The sequence below is a fragment of the Sciurus carolinensis genome, chromosome 2, assembly GCF_902686445.1.
Source record: "Sciurus carolinensis chromosome 2, mSciCar1.2, whole genome shotgun sequence".
In the NCBI taxonomy this organism is placed as follows: Eukaryota; Metazoa; Chordata; class Mammalia; order Rodentia; family Sciuridae; genus Sciurus; species Sciurus carolinensis.
Window position 1 is genome coordinate 59145472 of NC_062214.1, and position 22765 is coordinate 59168236.

The 22765-nt window shown below is 38.9% G+C and overlaps 1 protein-coding gene across 9 annotated transcripts in view; it reads right to left on the reverse strand.

Moving 5' to 3' along the window:
• Window positions 1–11073, reverse strand: part of Akap13 (A-kinase anchoring protein 13) — a 358212-nt gene extending 347139 nt beyond the window's left edge. For 6 of the 9 annotated variants that reach the window (XM_047540458.1, XM_047540459.1, XM_047540457.1 and 3 more), the window contains exon 1: window positions 10853–11072. The gene's annotated coding sequence lies outside the window, so the exon portion shown is untranslated. Of the gene's footprint in view, window positions 1–10852 lie in introns of all 9 variants that reach the window. The other 3 variants (XM_047540454.1, XM_047540456.1, XM_047540460.1) reach the window with 2 other exon arrangements.
• Window positions 11074–22765: the final 11692 nt, after the last annotated feature.

A 22765-nucleotide genomic window follows, 5' to 3' on the forward strand; every position in this document is an offset into this window, starting at 1 on the left:
CCTACAACGAAAAATATTTCTAAAAAAGGAGATTCTTTCTCCAGCCACAAGCAACTCATGTCACTTTTCAATTTTTGGATTTTAATAGAAGAATAAAAGGGAAAGAGGGGCAGAGACTTTGAAAAAACGCCATCTGATGAGGAAAAACTTAGGGTCATTCTTATCTAGCCCCATTAAAAGAACAGATTCCCATTCATGATCAAAAAATTTTTAATTAAATATACATGCCAAGCTCTAAGATTTTCTTTCTGCCTTCACAAAAGGTTTCTCTTGGCAGGGTTATCTAAAGATTCATAAACAAGTCCCTGTGAGTATAAGCAATGATGAAAAAAGATACCCTGCCTTAGGAAATCACCCAGACACAACATTTCTCAAATGGTCCTATTTATTGCACTATATGGAAAGAAAAGGGGGGGGGGGGGGGTTAAAGTATAATAATGGGGCTGACAATTAACAGTAAGAAAACCAAGTAACTATTCCAAGCAAAGTAGAAAGGAAATCACCAAAACTGAAGAATTCTGAGCTGGGGGGGGGCCCTCACTGATAGGAAAACATCCTCTGTCTCATTTCATGACCAAGAGCCTAAATTTTACATCTTTCTCTGGCCACCCCTCTAGGGCTCAAATGAAAAGTAAGTCATTAACAAGTATGATTTCACAGAACAAAAGAACCCAATGGCAGAAGAAAAGCAGTGGACTGCTCAAGGTCACACAGCAGCTCTGAGACTTTCAACTCTTCTCAACTATATAATCCTGCAGCAAAATCCATTTTTACTGGGGGTAGGAAAGAAGGTGATAAAATCAGGTAACAAGTGGTGGGGAGGAAAGCAGCAAGGTATCCATTACAGTCATTATCTCCTGAACCAGAAATAAAAAGAAAAAGAATTTCCCCCAGAAATTTGCATGCATAACAGCTCTATTCATGTGCCTGGGGTCAGCTCCAATCCTGTCCTGCCCTTTAAAATATGCTCAGAGGAATGAACTGGGACAATTCACATTTAAGGGACTACAGAAGAGAAAGCTGCATTACAAGTCTTTGACTTACCCATGTCTTTTCCCATAAACATGCTTGATGAGAACTAAGCTAGGCCAAAAGTTAGGGGCTGAGGAAAGCTGTTTAGCACCTGCATTTCTCTCACTTAAGACTCCCCACCTAATACTTCTCTACTGCCACAATGAAACTAAAAAAAAAAGCTACATTTTCAACTTCTAATACAGGTTAAATATGAACTAATTAAATATCTGTAAAACACTTTAAAGATGAGAACAAATATGCAAATGTTAATTATTAATTTCCATCTTCAAAGTTCCTGCATGAGGGAAAATATAATTCTACTGGTAAGTTTCTGGCTTTCAAAACAGAAACCTGAATGCCTAGTAGGTTTTTAAGAATTCTAGCAAGATTTTTAAGAGCAGACCACAGTGATTTTCTATTTACAACACAAACAAGCTGGAATTTTAAGCTATTTTGCATATAATTATATCACAGTGAAAAAATATGACTTGTGGCACATACAATAAAGTCAGACTACTACGTTTATATAGTCACAAAGTCCTAGAAGAAAGGTTTAGTTTGCCACTGATCAATATATGGCTTCAATTCTCAAAAGAGAGAAAGCACCTTAGCCAGGCCCCAAGATTTCCTGTGACCAAATGAATACTGAGAACACTACTTCTCTCACCAGGCAAGACGGTATGTGCCTTTCGGACTCAGGAGGATCACAAGTTCAAGACCAGCCTGAACAACTTAGCAAGAACCTGCCTCAAAAATAAAATAAAAAGGGTTGGCAATGTAGCTCAGTGACACAGTACTTGACTACCATGCTCAAGGTCCTGGGTTAAATCCCCAGTACCACAGGGGAATAAAAACAAAAGAACTCCACTTCAACTCCTGCTCTACCATTTTTCCCTAAGTAACCCCACAACTGTAAGGTCTCATCCAAAGTTCCTTTGTATTCTGAGTTCAACCACTTGTGGAGCATCCAAGAGGCAAAAACCATCTCTCTGTTTGTCAACCACACAAGGTCATAATAGACTTCCTTTCTCCCACTCCAAAAACACACCCACTTTGGACAAGCAGAATTCGACTAGCAAGACCAGGAAGGCAGGTTAATTTACTGATACCACCCAAATCTTTCTAAGTGCTTTCAGAAGTGATTCATGAATTACAGAAAATGCCAAATTTGCAAAAAGCTCCTGATATATCCACCACCTTTAAAATAGCCACCACCTGGGAAAATGAATACTTTTAAAAATTTGAGTTAGCTAGGTGCAGTGGCCCACACCTATAATCCCAATGACTAAGGAGGCTGAGACAGAAGGATCACAAGAGCAAAGCCAGACTCAGCAACTCAGTGAGGCATTTAAGCAATTTAGTGAGGCCCTGTCTCTAAATAAAAAATAAAAAAGGGCTGGGGAAGTAGTTCAGTAGTAAAGCATTCCTGGGTTCAATTCTCAGTACCAAAATTTTTAAAAATCTGATAAAATTCAGATTTAAAACAAAACCAAAAACCCCACACCTCTGCTTAATTTCTCTGATGTGAACAACATGGTGCCACAACTAGCATGTGCTAACAATATTCCAAGGAGCTGGTATAGATTCATATCAAAACCACCCATACCCTCCTACCTGACTGCCATTTATGATTAAGGGCTTAATTAAAAAAAAAAAAAAAAAAAAAAAAAAAAAAACAGTCAATGGTAGTAAGTAACATTAGCAACCACAAACAAATGAAGCCCATTATCCCAGAAACTCACCGAGCAGACCCTCCAAAAATATTAACTTCGTTTATGAAAAATAAGAGTAAAGACAAATACATACACTGCAGGAAATCTGAAAATCAAAAATTACCCTATCATCTCACTCAAGTGACTAAACATTTTACAACAGCCTCCTTTCATATTCTTCTGTGTATCTATGTACGTGAAGTACACACAAATAATAACCTTGCATCACATTAAAAATGTCATTATCTCTTAACTATTACCAACACCTTTAAAAACAGGAAATGTACAACAGATTTCAAAACAATATTTTTATCGTGATAAGACAAGTTTTCAGAATGTGTGGAGTCCTACTAACTCTGATAATAGTAGCACTCCCTTATTTGCAGAATCCCAAGCCCTCCAATGGATGCCTAAAACCAACAACAGTAGTACCTAACCCTGTATGTACTATTTTTTTCCTACATATACATGCCTATAATAAGGTTTAATTTGTAAATAAAACAAAATAAGAAACTAATAATGAACTAGTAAAATAGAACTGTAACAACATCCTATAATAAGAATGTGGTCTTTCTCTCTTTTTTCTCTCAAAATATCTTACTCTACTGTACTCAGCCTTTTTGTTGACAGCAGTAACTGAAACCACAGATATGGAAACTGCAGATAGGCAGGGACTACTGTATAAAGCATACAAAACATATGCAAGATCCAACTGTTGAAAACTATAATGTGATGAAAAGTCAAAGACGACCTAAGTAAACATATATACCATGTTCGTGGCTCAATGTCATGAAGATGTCAATTCTCCCCTGATCTGCAGTGGCACACACCTGTAATCCCAGTAGCTCCCAAGGGTGAGGCAGGAGGATCTTGAGTTCAAAGCCAGTCTCAGCAAAAGCAAGGTGCTAAACAACCCAGTGAGACCGTGTCTCTAAATAAAATACAAAATAGGGCTGCGGATGTGGCTCAGTGGTGAGTGGCCCAGAGTTCAATTCCCAGTACCCAAAACAACAACAAAAAAAATCCCAACTGCAGGGCTGGGCAGTATACCTTACCTAGCACATGTGAGATAAAGGGTTCCCATCCTTAGCACCACAAAAGAAAGAAAAAAAGAAGAAAAGAAAAATCAAAAAATTCCAGACGGGTTTTTTAGAAATTAACTAGATCATTCTAAAAAGTGCATGGAAAGGCAAAGCAATACACAGCCAGAAGGAATTCTGAAAAATAAACATAATACAGAACTCACACTACCTGATTTCAAGAAAGCTATAGTGGTTCGGGGAAGTAGTTCAGTGATAGAATGTTTGCCCATCATGTGTGAGCCCCAGCTAGTGAACACCAACAAAAAAGAACAGGTGGGAGGGACTACAAAGCTAAAGTAATCAATAATGATAATAGAGAGAAATGAAACACTGATGAGTAGGTAGAATATCAGAAACAGACCCATACATATATGATCAACTTTCCACAAAGGTAATTCAACAAAGAAAGGATAGTATTTACACCACTCATGGCTGGAAGATCCATATACAAAAAAACAAGAACAAAAAAAGAAAAAAAAAATTTCATACTTGAATCACTCAGGGAAATTAACTCAAAGTTGGTCACAAAACTAAACATAAAATTTAAAACTATAAAGCTCCTGAAAGAAAATACAGGAGGAAATTTTTGTGCTATAAAGTTAGCAAAGATTTCTCTGACATTACACCAAAAGAATGATCCATGAAACCCAGGCAGAGTGGCACACACCCATAAGTCCAGCAATTTGGGAGGGTCTGGCAGGAGGATATGAAGTTCAAAGCCAGCCTCAGCAAAAAAGCAAGGTGCTAAGCAATTCGGTGAGACCCTGTCTCTAATAGGGTTGGGGATATGGCTCAGGGGTTAAGTGCTTCTGAGTTCAATCCCTGGTACCCGCCCCCCAGTAAAATGGTCCATGAAAGAAAAACATTGTAAATTAGGATATTCTGCTCCTCAAATGACATTATTAAGAGGATAACAGGCTGTGGTTATAGCTCAGTGGTGCAGCATTTGCCTAGCAATAGTGAGGAACTGGGTTCAATCCTCAGCATCACATGAAAATAAATAAAGATATAAAAAATACAATTAACATCTAAAAAGAGGATAAAAAGATAAGAAACAGGAGAAAATTTGTAAATCATAATCACATATCTAGAATATATACAATAAAACAATATGTTTAATGTGCAATTTTAAATAGAACATCACCAAAGAATGGCAAATAATCACATGAAAAGATACCATCATTAGTCATTGGGCAAAAAAGCTACATTCTGTATAATTCCATTTATTAGGACATTCTTTTTATATATATTTTTTAGTTGTAGATGGACACAATACCCTTATTTTGTTTATTTTTATGTGGTGCTGAGGATCGAACCCAGTACCCCACACGTGCTAGGCAAGTGCTCTACTACAGAGTCACAACCCCAGCCCAAAATGACATTCTAGAAAAGGCAAAAAATACTTGGAGACAGAAAACAGATCAACAATTTCTAAGGTGTGGGAGTGAAGAATGGGTTGATGACAAAGAGAAGAATTTTGGAAGATGAAGGAACTGTTTGATTTCAAGTAGTGGTTATATGAATGTATACATTTGTCAAAAGTCAAAGCACTACACATTAAAATGGGTGAATTTTAGTGAATGTAATCTATACATTTAAAAAAGAATGACAAAAGACTAGAAGAAACATAAAAATGTACTGAGAGAACTTTGATTTTACCCTGGTTCAAATAAAACTGTTTTAAATCAACTATAAAAGACATGTGAAGGACAAAAAGAAATAGCTGAATATGTACTGAATAATAGGTCAGAATTATTTTTAAGCTTCTTATATGGGAATAACTGCATTTTGTTATTTTATTTATTTTTATGTGATGCTGAGGATCGAACCCAGTGCCTCACACATGCTAGGCAAGTGTTCTACCACTGAGCTACAACCCCAGGCCCTGAATTTGGTTATATAGAATAAGGATCAGCAAATTTATTCCTGTAGAAGGCTAAACTAAATATTTTTAGCTTTGAGGACCACAGGGTCTCTATGTTAACTAATCCAGGATGCCACTGTAGCACCAAAGCAGTCATAGACAATATGTAAACAAAAGGGCATGGCAGTCCCAATAAAACCTCATTTACAAAAACAAGCAGCAGGCCAGATTTGGCAAAACAAAACTAAACTACAATGATAGAAAAGAGAGTACCCTAGTTGTCTATGGTGAGGTAGACAATGGGTGAGAGTTGAAGGGACAAAGCAGCACATCACAAATGATAGAAATGTCCTATATCTTTTTTTAAAAATATTTTAGTTACAGATGGACACGATATCTTTATTTATTCTTTTATGTGGTGCTGAGAATCGAACCCAATGTCTCACATGTGCTAAGCCAGCACTTGACCACTGAGCCACATCCCCAGCCCAAAATGTTCTGTATCTTGATCATGCTTGCTACGTTATAAGCATGGATACCTTTACAAAATCACTGACCTCTACATATTTAAAATGGGTGCACTTTATCACACAATGACTCAATAAACTTGACTTTCCAAATGTACTTTTTCCCAAATGATAGCTATCAATGATGTGAAAAGCATTGCCTATGGAGCCAGAATTCAAATTTCAGCACCATGGCCTACTACCTACATGGTCACTGCCAAGTCACTTTGGAGTTATTTCCACATCCTAAAAATAGGTTAATTCCTGCCTCATAGGTTTGTTTTAAGACTTAACTAAGAAATACAGGTAAGATACAGTACAACATCTGGCATATAAGAGGCACACTCCCCTGACTTGTAAAACAAGTTTTTTTAACCTTAAGTATGAAAATGATAGTAAAGATCAGACAACTACACGAGCTTCTTTTGTAGTCTTTTGAAATATTCTGATATTCTTCATTCATTGTTTATTGTGGTTCCACCTGACTTCAAGCACTGGCATTAATGTCAGTTCTTATGAGCCCACTGTAATCTGGGTCTAACAACAAGTACTGTGAGGTGAAATTTATTCAGTTTAGGAAAATATTCCATGACAAATGTTATAAAAGGAAATATAAGAAGACCCAAAAGTGAAAAGAAAAATCAGTTTTCCACAAGCAAGAAGAATGACAATAAAAATATTGTACAATTTTAATTACCTTCTTTAAGGAAAAAACAAGGTGGATGTTTTCCCCTTTTAGACTGGATTTCAATTTTTTCCAAAGCAGAAGCTAACCAATGAAATTACACCACCACACAGCACTTGTATAGTGATTTATCTCATGCGCTTCTCACAACAGTAGTATGTAGGAAATAGGATAAGAATGATATTAATTTTTTTTTTTGGGGGGGTGCTGGGAATCGAACCCAGGGCCTTGTGCTTACAAGGCAAGCACTCTACCGTCTGAGCTATCTCCCCAGCCCCTTAATTTTTCATTTTATAAGCAAGGATACTAAGTCTGAGGCAAATAAAGCAGCTTACTCAAAATCACATACCAAATAATGGCAAAGTCTGGATGTGAAGTCAGATCCTGTAGTTCCATATCACATGCTTTTACTAGAGATGACCATCAGAGGACCAAGTCCAGTTCTGTAAAACTCTTTAATTCCTATGGGCTTTTCTCTAACATGTCTTAAACATGTTAACACACCAAATAATTGTAGAATGCATATTCAATTAATTCTTAACCATTTAGGAATAACTGGTTATTTTGGGTGACAGGTTAATACTATGGACAAGTAGGAGTTTATGATTTGATCAGAAAGTAAAAATTCAAAAACATTAATTTCCAATTAAAGAGCCTACAGAGTGACATAAATGGTAAACAGTTCACATCTATTCCTCCTCTCTCACCCCAATATCCAGTGTATAAACACACTATATTCACCTTCCTCAGATACTAAACACAGCTCTGAAGAGGTAAAAGATAAAGTACTCCACTGCCCAACACATGTTGTATTCATACAAACAACAGTACTTCAGGATGGATGCTAATCCATCCTCCCAACAAAGACTGATAAAAAATGGGTTATTTAGTCATCTTCTACTTATTATGTACCATTCAACCCAAAAGTGGAGTGGGAGACTATAAATCTGAGGACATACTCACAAAACAAACTTTCTACCAACTGCTTCTTCCTCTCTCCCCATTCACAGTGGTTAAGACAGTCTGACCGAGGAAACAATACATTCAAATGGACACCTGCCCTCATCAATAATAACTACAGTAAATCAAGCCTATTTGAGTGTACTTAACAGTTAACCTTATAGGAGCAAGTACAGTTGGACGCAGTGGCAGCACAACTGTAATTCCAGCTACTCACGAAGCTGAGACAAGAGAATCACCAAGTTCAAGGCCAGCCTGGGCAACTTAGAAAAACTCTGTCTCAAAATAAAAAATTAAAAGGGCTGGGGATACAGTTCAGTGGGAAAGTGTCCCTGGGTTTAATCCCCAGTACTAAAAAAAAAAAGGGGGGGGGCATATAAATAAAACTCAAGTCTCAGGATTCCTTCTTTATCAAAAAAAAAAACAGCTGAACCAGCATACTCAGCAGCATTACTTTTAAGAATGCTTTTGTAGTTATGTAAAAAATGCATCAAAATTGTCATTATGGCTTCCAAGAGACAGCCATCTACTTAATGTCAGACACTGTACTAACAGTGTTTTACTTATTCCTAAGAACACCGTAAACACACTACTACGCCTTACAGAACAGAAAACAAGCTAAGAGGAAAAGTGAAGTGCTCAAGGCCAAAAGTATTCAAAGGAAATTTGAGGATTTGAATTCAAATTTACCTACCTTCAAAGTATGTGTACTCCCTTCTAAATTGTGCTACCTCCCAATTTCACAATGGAGGAACAGGCAGAGTTGTGAATGGATTGGTACAGTAGTTTTAACATTTTCACCTTTCACCATGGGGCTGGTGGTTTCTAAATTGCAATCTTTAATTTTGAAATCCATAGTGCATGGAACCCCACTTCTTTTCAAGAAGAAATCAACAGATGAAAAGAAGAGTGAGAAATCTGTTTTAAAAAAAAAAAACTAAATTTCATCACAGATGTACAAGTAAACTCTCAATTTGGATAAGTCCTCAGAGTCAATGGCTCTCTCCTCTGTTCACTACCACTAGCTAGTGAAAAGCATTTCACCCAATTCAAATACATGCTGAATGACTGCATTGTGTATAACACTCTGTTTGGCAAAGAGGATTCAAAGCTAAGTAAGGCCCATTACAGCCTTCAAGGAGTTAAAAAACCAGAGGAGTCCATTTATACTATCAGTACAGATACTGTTAGTCCAGCAAATAAATGAACTAAGAAATTCTAAAACAAAAGTATGTACAGCACCCTATCACAGCCTAGAGAAGAAAAGCAACTGGTGTACTTGTCACCTTATGTTTTAAGTAGTATTTGTTTACATTATATCCCTCCCTGACAACTCCTTCCCTGTTACCCTCCCTCCCTTCCACCCACAATCCCAAACACACACACACACAAAACCACACAACCAGGAAAGGAAGCCAAACATCGTGACTCCTCAAAGCCTATGCCTTAAGAATATGCCTTAAGAAAGGCTGTCCTTTAGTTTCATCAGGTGAAGAAAGTTGGTTTTCAAGTAAAAGGAGGCCAACCAAACCAGAAAAACCCCAAATCACTTCTCCACATTACTCACTTAGCATGAGAAATCAAAACAAAGTATCACACTCAGTAATTCCCAAATTTCTCTTTTTAATTTAGCAGATGGCAAAGGGATACAAATGAAATTAATGTTAAGTGATACTCTGGTCAGTTTGTTCCACTATGAATAACAGACATTTAAGCTAGTTTCATCTGGGGAATTTAAACAGAATTATTCCCATATCCTAAGACCAACAAACCGAATGCAGTACAACCAAAGCTTAACAAGGCTTGTAATTAATGCAGTCCACAGATCCCAAGAGACCATTATCGAGGATAAGAATGGTAACACTGATTTATCACAAATGATCATAACTCCTTTACAAATTTGCAAATAATGACCTTTCAAGCACTGCAGGATTTGTTCTGATCTGAGCAATCCAACAGTTTATAAAAATTGAATAAGCTGCTTCATCTGAAAATAAAACAGGGTGGGGGTAATAACCAAAAGAGATCCACTGCTATGCACTTTATATCTGCCTGAGGCAATAAACTCTCAAAATAACTTCATTATGAAGTACAAAAGCAAAGAGCGAACATCAAAATATTGCTCAATCCAACTTTCATTGTGCATTTCTGAGTACACAGTAGGATCTACAAATAATATGAGGGAATTATTAAGAATTGGTTTTTTTTTTAATTGTCTACCCTTTTTTAATGGGAAAAAAAAAAAGAAAGAGGGTTTTTTTCCCCATGAGTTTTTAAAACTCCTTACATACTGGCTGACTTAGCAAATAAAAACAAAAATTTTAAAAGTGTCAGTGAGCCATATTTATCAAAAAACTGTTTCGTTTGGTCTCAAAGTGTAGCTGCACTTGAGCTCGATGGCAAGGTGAGCCGAATACGCCGTCTGCCGAGCGCGTGTGGACCGCACGGGTACCCCAGGCCTCTGGTCTCCCGAGAAAAAGCACGGGTCTGTAGGGCCGCGCCCCCGGACAAGGCGCAGAAAAGCCCCCGAAGCGGGTGCGGCCCGACGTGTTTACGGTACGCGTCGGCCCGGGGGAGCCGCTCCCTTACGCTCGTAGCACTTGTTCACCGCAGCGCACTTCGCTGGACCCGCGCTACACATCGAGCGGCTGCCCGCCAAGGAGAAGGACGGCCCCCGTGGCGTGGAGCCCCGGGCGAGGGTCCAAAGCCTCGCGGGGGGCGCGGGCGCCACAGGAGCAACCGCGGCCGGGAGAGGTGCCGCGCCCCCCACCCGGGAGCCACAGCAGCCCAAAAGGGAACTGCAGGAGCAGGAGGCGCGCCGCGGCCCGGGCGCAGACAATACCGGAGGAGGGTCCACAGAGCGGGGCCGCGGGAGTGCCCGCCGCCCATTCATCCCCGCGCGCGCGCCCCCGTCCCCCGCCCCCAGAAGCTGCCGCAGGGGGAGGGGCCCGCGCTCGGCCCTCCTCGCCCCGACCCCTCCTCAAGCCGCAAAACTTCCCCCAACTCCGTCAACTAAGTTGCGCTCTCACCGTGCGGCTCCCGGGGCTCCCCCGCGGGCCGAGCCGGAGCAGCTCCGCACCTTCGCCGCGGAGAAAGACAATAGACGGCCGCTCTCCGGTGGCGGCTGAGGCGACGGCTACTAAGCAAGGAGCCAACAAGGCGGGTTCCACCGAACCCAGGCGCTTCACCACGGTTGCTTCGGCTCCGCGCTGGCCCAGCACACAACCCAGCCACCCGCGCATGCGCCGCAAGCGCCGGGCTTTGGGCGGGGCACTGGAGGAGGGCTGTAACGCCTATGAGCCCTCCCGTGAGTAAGCGCGGTGCCCAGCGCCAAGAGCTGGGATTGCATGGCAGAGCTGCCCATCAAACTCCGTGAAGCCAATAGGAAGACTTCTGGGCAGTGTGCTCTGGTTGCTAAGGGAGGCTGAGGTTGACCGCCGCCGCCGCTGCTCCGCAGCAAAGTGATCAAAGTCGGGTAGCTGGCAGCTGCTGCTAGCCGAAATGCCCACCCACCTTCTCCTCTCCACCCAATCTCCGGAAACCGCCCTTCCTCTGTGTGCTCGGTGCTTACCTGAGCTGTAGCGCTTACCACACACGCTCAAATGATTTTTTCTTCTATTCTCCCCTACAACTCAATCAGGAAGTGGGATCTTCCAGTTGTCCAATGTTAAGAGACTCAACAAGTGTTACTTGATAGATAAATAATGGATAGATGGCGCAGTGGAGAAATCCGGATTGTCACTGTGCATTGTGAAGCTTTGGCTACTCGATCACCACACAATCTTAGGCTTAGAATTGCAAAGGACCTCAGAAATCATCTGGTGGCTTCTGAGAAGTACAGTATGACCCAAGTACCAGTGGTGGTCCAGGATATTATATTAGTTGGAACACGAAGAAACGTCTTCACTCTAATATTAATACGTATTGGGAGGGAGGGCAGGGTGAGAATGACTCTTATGTCAAACCACTGTTTTACGGTTGTCATTTCTTAGGTCAATAGTTGTAAAAAAAAAAAAAAAAAAAAAAAAAAAAAAAAAGGAAAAATGACTCTAACCCGGCCCGATGACCCACTCCTGTAATCCCAGCGACTCCAGAGGCCGAGGCCGGAGGATCACAAATTCCAGGTCAACTTCAGAAATTTAGCGAGTCCTTAAGCAACTTAGCAAGTCGAAAAAAAAATTTTTTTTAAATGTCTGGGGGTGTAATGCCCCTGAGTTCAATCCCTAGTACAAAAGAAAAAAAAAAAAGTACTGAAAAATATTAAGTGAAAAACAGAGACATACGCAGTTCAAGAACGTCCAAGACCAGTTTATAGAGACTGATGAAAGAACCATGATTACCGAGAAGAAAATTATTGACTGGGAAGGAGCAGCAGAGGACCCTTGGGGTGCTGGTTCTGTATTTTGATCTGGGTGGTAAGAAAGGTATATACATATGAAAAACTCATTTAGCTGTATTCTTAAGATTAGTGCACTTTACGTATTTTAAACATGTATTTTTAAGGTCAGTTTTTTAAAATCCTACAGGACTTGAAAAAAAAATTTACAAAGATGCAAATGACTGCCATTTGGGAAACCCTGATCCAGATAGGTTCACTACCAGCAACTAAACACCTGAGAGAGTTTTATGAATACCTAATACTTGTTATCAGGCACTCCCAATGTCAAAAGTTTCTAAATCTCAGAAATGTTCCTAGTATTGAGCTGAAATTTGCTTCCCTGTCAGTAAACCTGGTTCTTATATGTATATTCTTAGTTCATCTTCACAAAAATGAGAGAAACCAAGGTTACTCCGGGTTCTTCAAGTGAAATTATTTCCAAGTCACTTTATCATGCTGCTCAACCTCTTCTATATTCACTCAAACCTCTCCTTGTCAATATTTAATAGTCGTCACAAAGAGAAGAGACTCCTGGATTCTAGTCCTGGCTCTGCCACAAAGGATCTCACCATAAGCAGGTTGTTCCTCAAGGGGGCTAACCCAGAAAATCATTTGGATCTTAACATTAGCAGATACGTTACAAAGGCAGCAGTAAATGTTACCATATCACTTTTCTAGTGACTGACAACCCATTCCCTGCTCCCCACCCTTAGTAGGATATTTGCACCTTTCCAGGGGGCTGCAGAAGGGATTGAAAGTCCAGCACTTTCCAAATTTACTGTACCTATGAAATCACCTGGGAATTTTTGTTAAATGTAGGTTTGAGGTTGTGAGATTCTGCATTTCTAAAAAGTTCCCAGGTGGTACTGAAACTGCTGGTTTGGGATACCACTTTGAGAGGCAGAGTCTACTCTAAATTTTCCAGATAGCTGAGTCCTCTGTCCTCTGGGAAGTCCTAAATAGTTATCTGCATGGCTATCCAAATATCCTTCTTCAGAGAAACCTTCCTTGGTTATCCTATTTTCTTCACAAGCTTTATTCCCATTTAAAAATTTATCTGGTACTATTATTCAATGTAGATATATTGCATAATAAGTCACAGAACATGCCAACAATCTTTTTCTTTTCTTTTCCCTTTTTTTTTTTTTTTGTCTTTTTTACAGTGCTGGAGGTCAAACCCAAGGTCACCTCATAGGGGGTATAAGCTACATTAATCTACATCTTCAGCCCAGTAATCATTTCTATAACCAAGTAATTCCATAACTTAGCTTGAATGATCCTTTCAATGGTAACTGTCAGTTCAACTATACTGCAGTTTCTGAAGACAACAGCTTTTCCACCAAAGCAGATTATACATAAATTTCCAATGAAACCTGTAATCACCCTGAAGGAATTTTAACTTCCCCGTGTTGGGAAAGTTTACCAAAATTATTTAAAAGTGGAAAAACTTCATGCAGTACACTTTTAGAAAGACATATTGATTCAGTGTCATAATCAGACTGTTATCTTTAGTAATTAATTAACATGGGTGAAAAAAATTAAAAATCTACATTGAAACCCTCTGTTGGAATGCTTTACACTGTCCACAGAACAGAAATCAAAATCACAATAAACTAAAATAACTTGTTATGCAATTAGTCACAAATACAGTCCTTAAGATTCTTGCCAATTCACATGAATATTGTCTAAAACATGTCTTCTTTGTAGCAGCTAGACCCTGCCACCACTGCATTTGCCTCACCAACCTGTCTAGAATAACCCACTCTCAAATGTAATTGTACCTCTATTATGGAGAACAGTATGGAGGCTCCTCAAAAAACTGAAAAACAGCAGGACATGGCAGGACACACCTGCAATCCCAGCCACTTAGGAGGTTAAGGCAGGAGAATTCAAGTTCGAGGCAAGCCTGAGCAACTTAGCAAGACTCTGACACAAGATAAAAAATTAAAAGCGCTGGGAATATAGCTCAGTTGTAAAGCACTGCTGGGTTCAAGCCCCAGTACTAAAAAAAACTAAAACTAAAAAACTAAAAATAAATTCCCATAAGATCCAATCATCCCACTTCTGGGTATCTCTTCAAAGGAAATGAGATTAACAAATCAAAGAGACACCTGCATGCTCGTGTTTATTGTAGCGCTATTCACAATAGCTGAGATATGTAATAAACTGAGACATTCACTAACAGATGATTAGAAAAAGACAATGGAATATTATTCAGCCATAAAAAGAATGAAAACCTGTCATTTTCTGCAGAATGAATGGAAATGGAGATCACTATGTTAAGTGAAATGAGCCAAGCACAGAGACAAATGCTGCATGTTCTCTGTCATATGTGGAAACTAAAGAAGTTGACCTCAAGTAGAAGAAAGTACACTAGTGATTGCTGGGAGCTAGGAAGGGCAATTGCTGAGCAAGGAAATTTAGAGTGGTTGCATAACAAGTCCTAAAATATGGATGGATCAGAACAACAAGTTATAGTGTTCTACAGCACAGTAGGATAACTGTAGTTTACAATAACCTGTTATATGTTTGAGAAAAACTAGAAGAGCAGTGATCAAAGGTGCCAAACATAAAGAATTGGTAAGGAAATGGAAATACTAATTATTCTGTGTTGATCATTACATATTATATACATGTATTAAAAATTATCACACAGCACCCCACAAAGGTGTACAATTATTATGTGTTATTATATGTTAGTATTGCATGTTAAGAAGAAAATAATGAAATCAATAATAAATAAAAAGGTCCATTCTCACCTAGTCCTTCTCTTTAATATTACTCAGTGTTTTCATAGCATTTTTTCCAATCTAAAAGTAACTTACTTATTTTGTATGTGTATTTTGGTTCTGTCCCCCATTATAATGTAATCTCCCTGTCATTTTGTTTACTCTTCCCTCTTCTGCACCTAGTACACAGTGAGGACTTAAAAGTTTCGCATGAATGAATTTGTACAAAATGAACTCCCATGAGGTGTCCTCAAACTGAATGTCCCTGATACTGAAGATTTGTTCTTTCAAGGTACACTGAATATCTCTTCAGAGAATGTCCCACTTCATAGAAAGAGATTTCAGGTTTAATAATCTTCTTACTTTCCCTGAGTAAGTTTAAAAGTCAGAAAAGATGTCAAGGTCTTACCAAGCTGTGGTAGGATTTTGTGTCTCTCCAGTTGATGTATATCTCTCTAATTGATTTAATATAACAAGGATAAATCCCATTTCCTAGAGACCCCGGAAATGCCAAAGCAAAGAAAAACAAAATAAGCACAATTGGAGGAACACGAACTTCTCTTGAGACCCATGGTTCCTAATATGTCCACTTTTGCAAAGGAAGCACAAGAACAAACTTGTCCCAGGGTTCTTCTTGGGCAGCAGTGGACATTTTATTGCTTTTGTGATAGAAATAATATTCCAATGTTGCTTTGGGAAGTTCTCTCAGTCCTTTGTTTGGTGTGATGCCAACTCTACCATAGTCCTGATTCCGTGGTCTTACCATATGACCCAAATCTGAACCAGTCAACAGGCATAGGAACTAGTTCAGGGTTGGTCACATGATCCCAAATATGTCAACCAGGGGCAACAGGAGCCAATTTTACACTCTATTTGAATTATCAGAGTTTTTGTTGACTCTAGTCTTTGCCTTGACAGGAATTTGGAAGGATATGTCTGACAGCCATCTTGTCACCATGAGGAAAGAACCTCTTAGGATAGAGCCAACATAGTGGAAAGGTAGGAAACATGAAAAAAAAAAAAAAAAAAAACAATGTCAATTCCTAAAGATGGATATGGAGACACTTCAATCACATAAGCCAATAAAGCCAGTAAGCAAAAGTTATTGTTTCTCACATCCACAAGAATTCGAACTGATTCACTACCCATGAGCTAATGACCCCTTTTCAGTGCCAAAGCTGCCTCTTATTTCAGCTAGCAAATAGCTGTCAAAAGTTTACAGTGTGCCAGGCATTAGGCTTGGACTTGGGGTTACAGGTAAAGAACAAGTTCCTGTCCTTAATTAAGGAACTCACAGTATGAGGGAAACAGGCAAAAAAAATTTTTTTAAACTGTTCAAATGTTTAAGTGCCTTTAAAGAGGCAGATGCAAAGTGTTAGGAGACACAGAGAGGAATACTTTCAGTTAAACAGTGAATGTTCAGGGAAGGCATCTGTCTTGGTCATCTTTCTGTCGCTGTGACAAAATACCTGAAATAACCAACCTAAAAGGAGGAAGGGTTTATTTTGGCTCACAGGTACAGAGGTTTTGGTCCATGGTTGCTTGACCATGTTGTTTTGCACCTAAAGTATGTCATGGCAGGAGCATATGGTGAAAGAGGCCTGTTCACATCACAGTATCCAGGAAGCAAAAAGACAGAAAAGGGGTAAAGTCCCTTACCCCCTTGAAGACATGCCCCCAGTAAACTAACTTCCTTCACCACACCCTACCTTTTAAAGATTTTAGCACCTTCGAAGCTGAGGGCAAAGCCTTTAGGCCTTTGGAGGACATTCCTAATCCAACTATAGCAACATCTGAGAGAAAGAGACAAATATGCTGAGTCTCGGAAGACAACGAACCAGATAAAGAACAGCAGAGTCGTGTAGGAGGCTAAGGTATATGTACACAGGTAGTAGAGGACCTTACCAAAAAACTAAGAATGAATTCAAAGATATGGAGGTGTCAGAAACAGGGCAAATAAGAAATTAGAAAGGAAGGGACAAAAGGTAAAGCAGAAGCCAGGTCATGAAGGGCCTGGTATACTACCATGCTAGGGAATTTGACCTCCATTCCTAAAAGCTTAGAGGAATCTTCAAATGACTGTAAGCAATGTAACAAAGATCAGAACAGATTCTCATCTTAGAAGAACCACCTTATCCCCAGATATGCTTAGGATGGATAAAGTAGGGGATGAGGATGCATGTGGTAATAGGGGACTCTAAGAGAAATTGGGCATCAGGTAGGAAGGAAACTATCGACAATGTGAAGAGAGAGCCTACAGAGTGGGAGAAAATCTTTGCCACTCATACTTCAGATAGAGCACTAATCTCCAGAATCTATAAAGAACTCAAAAAACTCTACACCAAGAATACAAATAACCAATCAACAAATGGGCTAAGGAAATGAACAGACACTTCACAGAAGAAGATATACAAACAATCAACAGATATATTTAAAAATGTTCAACATCTCTAGTAATACGAGAAATGCAAATCAAAACTATCCTAAGATTCCATCTCACCCCAATTAGAATGGCGATTATCAAGAATACAAGCAACAATAGGTGTTGGTGAGGATGTGGGGAAAAAGGTACACTCATACTTTGCTGGCAGGGTTGCAAATTAGTGCAGCCACTCTGGAAAGCAGTGTAGGGATTCCTTAGAAAACTTGGAATGGAACCACCATTTGATCCATCTATCCCACTCCTTGGCCTATACCCAAAGGACTTAAAATCAGCATACTACAGTGATGCAGCCACATCAATGTTCATAGCTGCTCAATTCACAATAGCCATCAATTGATGAATGGATAAAGAAACTGTGGTATATAAATACAATGAAATATTACTCAGCCATAAAGAATAAAATTATGGCATTTGCAGGCAAATAAATGAAGTTGGAGAATATCATGCTAAGTGAGATAAGCCAATCCCAAAATATCAAAGGACAAATGATCTCGCTGATAAGTGGATGATGATACATAATGGGGGGTGGGAGGGAGGCAAGAATGGAGGAAGGAGGAACTTTATAGAGGGAAAAGAGGGGTGGGAGGGGTAGAGGGAAGGAAAAATAACAGAATGAATCAAACATCATTACCCTATGTAAATGTATGATTACACAAATGGTATGTCTCTACTTCATGTATAATCAGAGAAACAAGTTGTACCCCATTTGTTTACAATTAAAAAAATAAAAAGAAAAAAAATGAAGTTCAGAGTTGAATTTTTACTACTTATGGGCAGAAGGAAACTTCCTTCTTAATGTAAGACCAGCGCTGTCAAATATATGTGAGCCATATATATGATTTAAAATTTTCTAGCAGCCATATTTCACCATAAAAACAGGTGAAATTACTTTTAATAGTATCTGACTTAACTATGTATATAAGTATATGGATATATATATCCACAAATATTTTTATATATGGATATGTATCCCAAATGTTATAATTTCAATTATAATTGATATAAAAATTCATTGCTATATTTTACATTCTTTATACTACACTGTTTTTTAAATAATCCAGAGTGTATATTATATTTACATCACTTCTCAATTCAGACTAGCTAGCTTTGATTGATTGTAGTGCTGAGGATTGAACTCAGGGTCTATGATGGGTAGGCAGCAAGTGCTCTACCACCAACATATTTCCAGTCCTAGTCACATTTCAAGCTCTCAAAAGGGTACTGACTACTACACTGAACAACAAATTCGGGATTGATCTTTCTTTCTTTCTTTCTTTCTTTCTTTCTTTCTTTCTTTCTTTCTTTCTTTCTTTCTTTCTTTCTCGTTCTTTCTTTCTTCCTTTCTATGATACTAGGGACCAAATTCAGGGCATTGCACTCACTAAGTACAGACTCTACCACTGAGCTATATGCCCAGGGGTTGATGGATTTTTATCTCATTTATCTTTACAACACCCCTTAGACTGGCACTACTATCCCCTTTTAACATATAATGCAGGTTTATGGAGATTAAGTAACTTGCTCCAAATCCCATAGCTGCTGATTGATGCAGTTTATCTCCCAATAATAGAAAACTAGGGGAAAGTTACCAAATCTAATTTAGAATAGTACATACACTAGATCTTCCCTCACTCTGGTCCTCTTACTCTGCTTAGAATTGTGAGCACTCAGTCTACCAAAGAGTAGGTGCTTCATAAAGAGCTACTTAATCAAAAGATCCATGTTCAGAATATATTCCTATAATGCATTTCAGAAATTCTGCAGGCATAAAATTAAAAAGTCGGTTAGAGTTGTATACTCATTGACAGAGAGATATACAGTAAATTACATCTATCAATATTATTATTACCAGTTATGTTAGTCACTTTTCTGTCACTGTAACAAATACCCAAGATAATCAACTTACAAAGAGATAAAGTTTATTTTGGCTCATAGTTTTAGAACTTTCAGTCCATGATCAGTTAGTCCCATTGCTTTTAGACCTGTGGTAAGGCAATAACATCATGGTGGAGACTATGTGGCATAGCAAAGTAGCTTACCTCATGGCCAAGACACAAAAGAGAAAGAGACCAAGGTCTTACAAAGGCATACCCTCAATGAGTGTTATGGCTTGGATTTAAAATGTCCTCCATAGAACTCAGATGTTAGGCAACATAGCAATGTTCAGAGGTGAAAATATTGGATTATGAGAGCTCTGACCTCATCAGTTGATTAATCCATTTGATGGATTAATAATTTGAATGGACTATTGGGTGGTAACTATAGGCAGGTGGGATATGGCTGAAGGAAATAGATCATACAGGGTGTACTCTTGGACTGTATCTGTTCCTAGCTTTCCTTTCTTTCTCTCTCCTGCCCCCTGCAACCTCTCTGCTTCCAAGCTGCCATGAGCTAAACAGCTTTCCTCTGTCATGCCCTTCTACCATTACATCTGCTTCACCTCAGGCCCAGAACAATTCAGCCAGCCTACCATGAACTGAGACCTCTGAAACCATAAGCCCCAAATAAACTTTTCCTCCTCTAAGTTGTTCTTGTCAGGTATTTTCGTCATAGTGACAAAAAGCTGACTAACACAATGACCTAAGACCTCATATTCTTCAAGTTTCTACCACTTCCTGACAGCACCAAGCTGAGGTCTAAGCCTTTAACACGTAGGTCTTTGGGGGACATTTAAGATCCCAATTTTACCACCAGATCAGGAAACAAACATTTTTTAGGGAACTTAAATTACAAATAGGGAACTTAATTACAAATAGAATTCCAGAACAGTTGTACTGACCTATGTTTTACATTCCTGCTGTTAGGGTGTGAGAGTGCCTAACCTCTCTGATTGAAGTTCTCTTCATATGAAACAAGAAGACCAGGGCATTAGAAGTAATCAGGGTTATATCTGAATCTTGGAGGCTCAAATTCTTTGTCTGAAGGGATCAATTCCAGCAAATAATCATACTACAATGGATACATGAAAGAACCTGGGCATACTGTCTGTTCACATTAACTCCTTCCTCCATTTCCCCTTTTAGAGACAATAAAATAAGACAGTCTAGGAGTAGATAGAATTTGCAGAAAAAAAAAATCAATATTAGAGAAATTCAGGGAAACATGCATCTTGCCACAATTATAATAGAGAATCTCCATTAAAGAGTGCACATCATCTTGTGTTAACCTCCTCAATAGGTGTGGCAGCCACCCAGCCTCTTGCCCCCAGAGGCTCTCTAGCCTTCAATTAATGTACTCCAGATGTACCACTTATTGATAAAACAATTCATTTAATTTCTGAAACCCTTGCTTTTCTCTATAACAACCCTTCCAGCAATAGGTTTATTTAAATCTACTCGTGGGACTACATTAACCTTCTAAAGTCATTATATTTCCAATGGTAGAAGGGTTAGGGCTGAAGGGTTGATGGACGGAAGAGAATCACAAAAGTCTTGGGATTAATGGACCACCCTGACCTCAGACAAAGGTATTGCCATATTTCTCAGTCTGGAGTCCAAAGGGATTTAATTTTAGGGTTATAAAAGGATCCAGAGATTACCTCTGAATAACTCCCTAAACAAAAATAAGCAAAAATGCAGCCACTTTTTGAGGTGACATTATTTCGATTTGGTTGGGTTTGGTTGGTTTGGTATTTACTCTAAATGTAAGTTTCAGATTAAAGAAGATGGGAACTGTTTCTCTGCCTCCAGAGAGATTTATGGACTGGCTGGAGCACTGCACATTTCCTCTTCTTGCTTTTCTCTTTATGCACAGCCTTTTCCAGTTTATTCAGCTGCTCTTGTAATTATCCCCAATTATTTATAATGGTAGGTTTCTGAAGCTGGAGTTAAAGAAACACCATGTTTTTTGAGCCCTAAACACCATTTAATGGAAATGGACTCCAATAACTCCTGTGAAGCCTAAGCTCAGGTTTTCTTGGGCAACTTTTTAAAAAATTTATTTTCACCTTTAATACATTATTTTTCCTTAAAGTATAGAGTTTGTGCTATTAAAGAAGAGAAATCCATATCTGCACGCAACTGCACTTTCTTCACAGTTTAACCCAGACTTTTCCTAAAGTACTTTCCTTGGAATATTAGTTCCTAGAAACTTACATTAGAAAAAACTTCGCATGTTGAAATAAATAGAAGAAATGGTTTATTGTATATTCCTTTCCTCTTGAGGCTTCACTGTGCACAGTAGCATTACCTATTAGGGCTCTGAGAAAATGAAAAATAAAGCTATTTAGATTTATTTAATCCTATAGTTCTCAAATTTCTTTGACCATGAAATCAATTGCTCTCAGAAAATGCATTAACTCTTCATATTGTACTAAGGATACCCAATTTAAGAAACACTGCCCAAATCTATTCAACTAATTTTTCAGAAAGAACAGGGTAGATATTCTGAAGCATCATTTGCTATTTACCCCACTGTAATGGACTGAATGTTTGTTTCCCCTCAAAAACCATATGTCCAGACACTAACCCAAAATGTGATGTATTGAGATGGGGCCTTGGGTGGGTGATTAAGTTTAGATGAGGTTATGAGGATGGATCCCCCACATGATGGGATTAGTGCCTTTTTAAGAAGAGAAAGAGACACCAGAGTTTCATCTCTCTGACATGAGAGGATAGAGCAAAAATACAACTGTCTGCAAGTCAGGAGGAGACCCATGGGAAGAAACAAACCTACAGTACCTCGATCTTGGACTTCCCATCCTCCCATAATTGAGAAATAAATGTCTGTTGTTTGAGATATCCAGTCTATGACATTTGGGAATAGAACACTCACTCTGCTATTTATTTCAAAGGATCTTGACTCCTTAGTCAAGAATGGAAAATATATACTTCCTAAATCCTACCCCAACCAGATCAGATCACTCCGAGGAAGGGTCAACCTTCATTCCCACCTATTGCATGTCTACCTCTTGACCTGTATAGCATGCTGAACCACAAACTCAGTTCCAAAAATGAACTTTTCTTCCCCAACCTGCTCAATTTCTGACTTTCCCTTCTCTCAACTCCAGCCAGTCATCTCCAGCATTCTGTCTTTTCATGCCTCCACAGATTGAGTACAAGTTTCCCTTTCCTGCATCTCTTGGATCCATATATCAAGTTTTGACTAAATGATTACAGTGGAGCCACCTTCTTTGCTTTTAATATCTCCCAACTATCTGTATTTCCCTTTGTAACAGAATGATTTTATTAAAGTCTGGCACTGACTGGGGTCACTTCCTTATTCAAAACATTTCCAGGGGGTCACTTTCCTATTATTGACTGAATAATACCAAACACCTTAGCAGAAAATCCAAAAGTAATTGACTTTCCAGTGTCAATTTGCACAAAAACTACATTAAACTTCTTCCCTACCTAAACTCAAATAACCTCTAACTTTTGGTGTGTAAACAGAT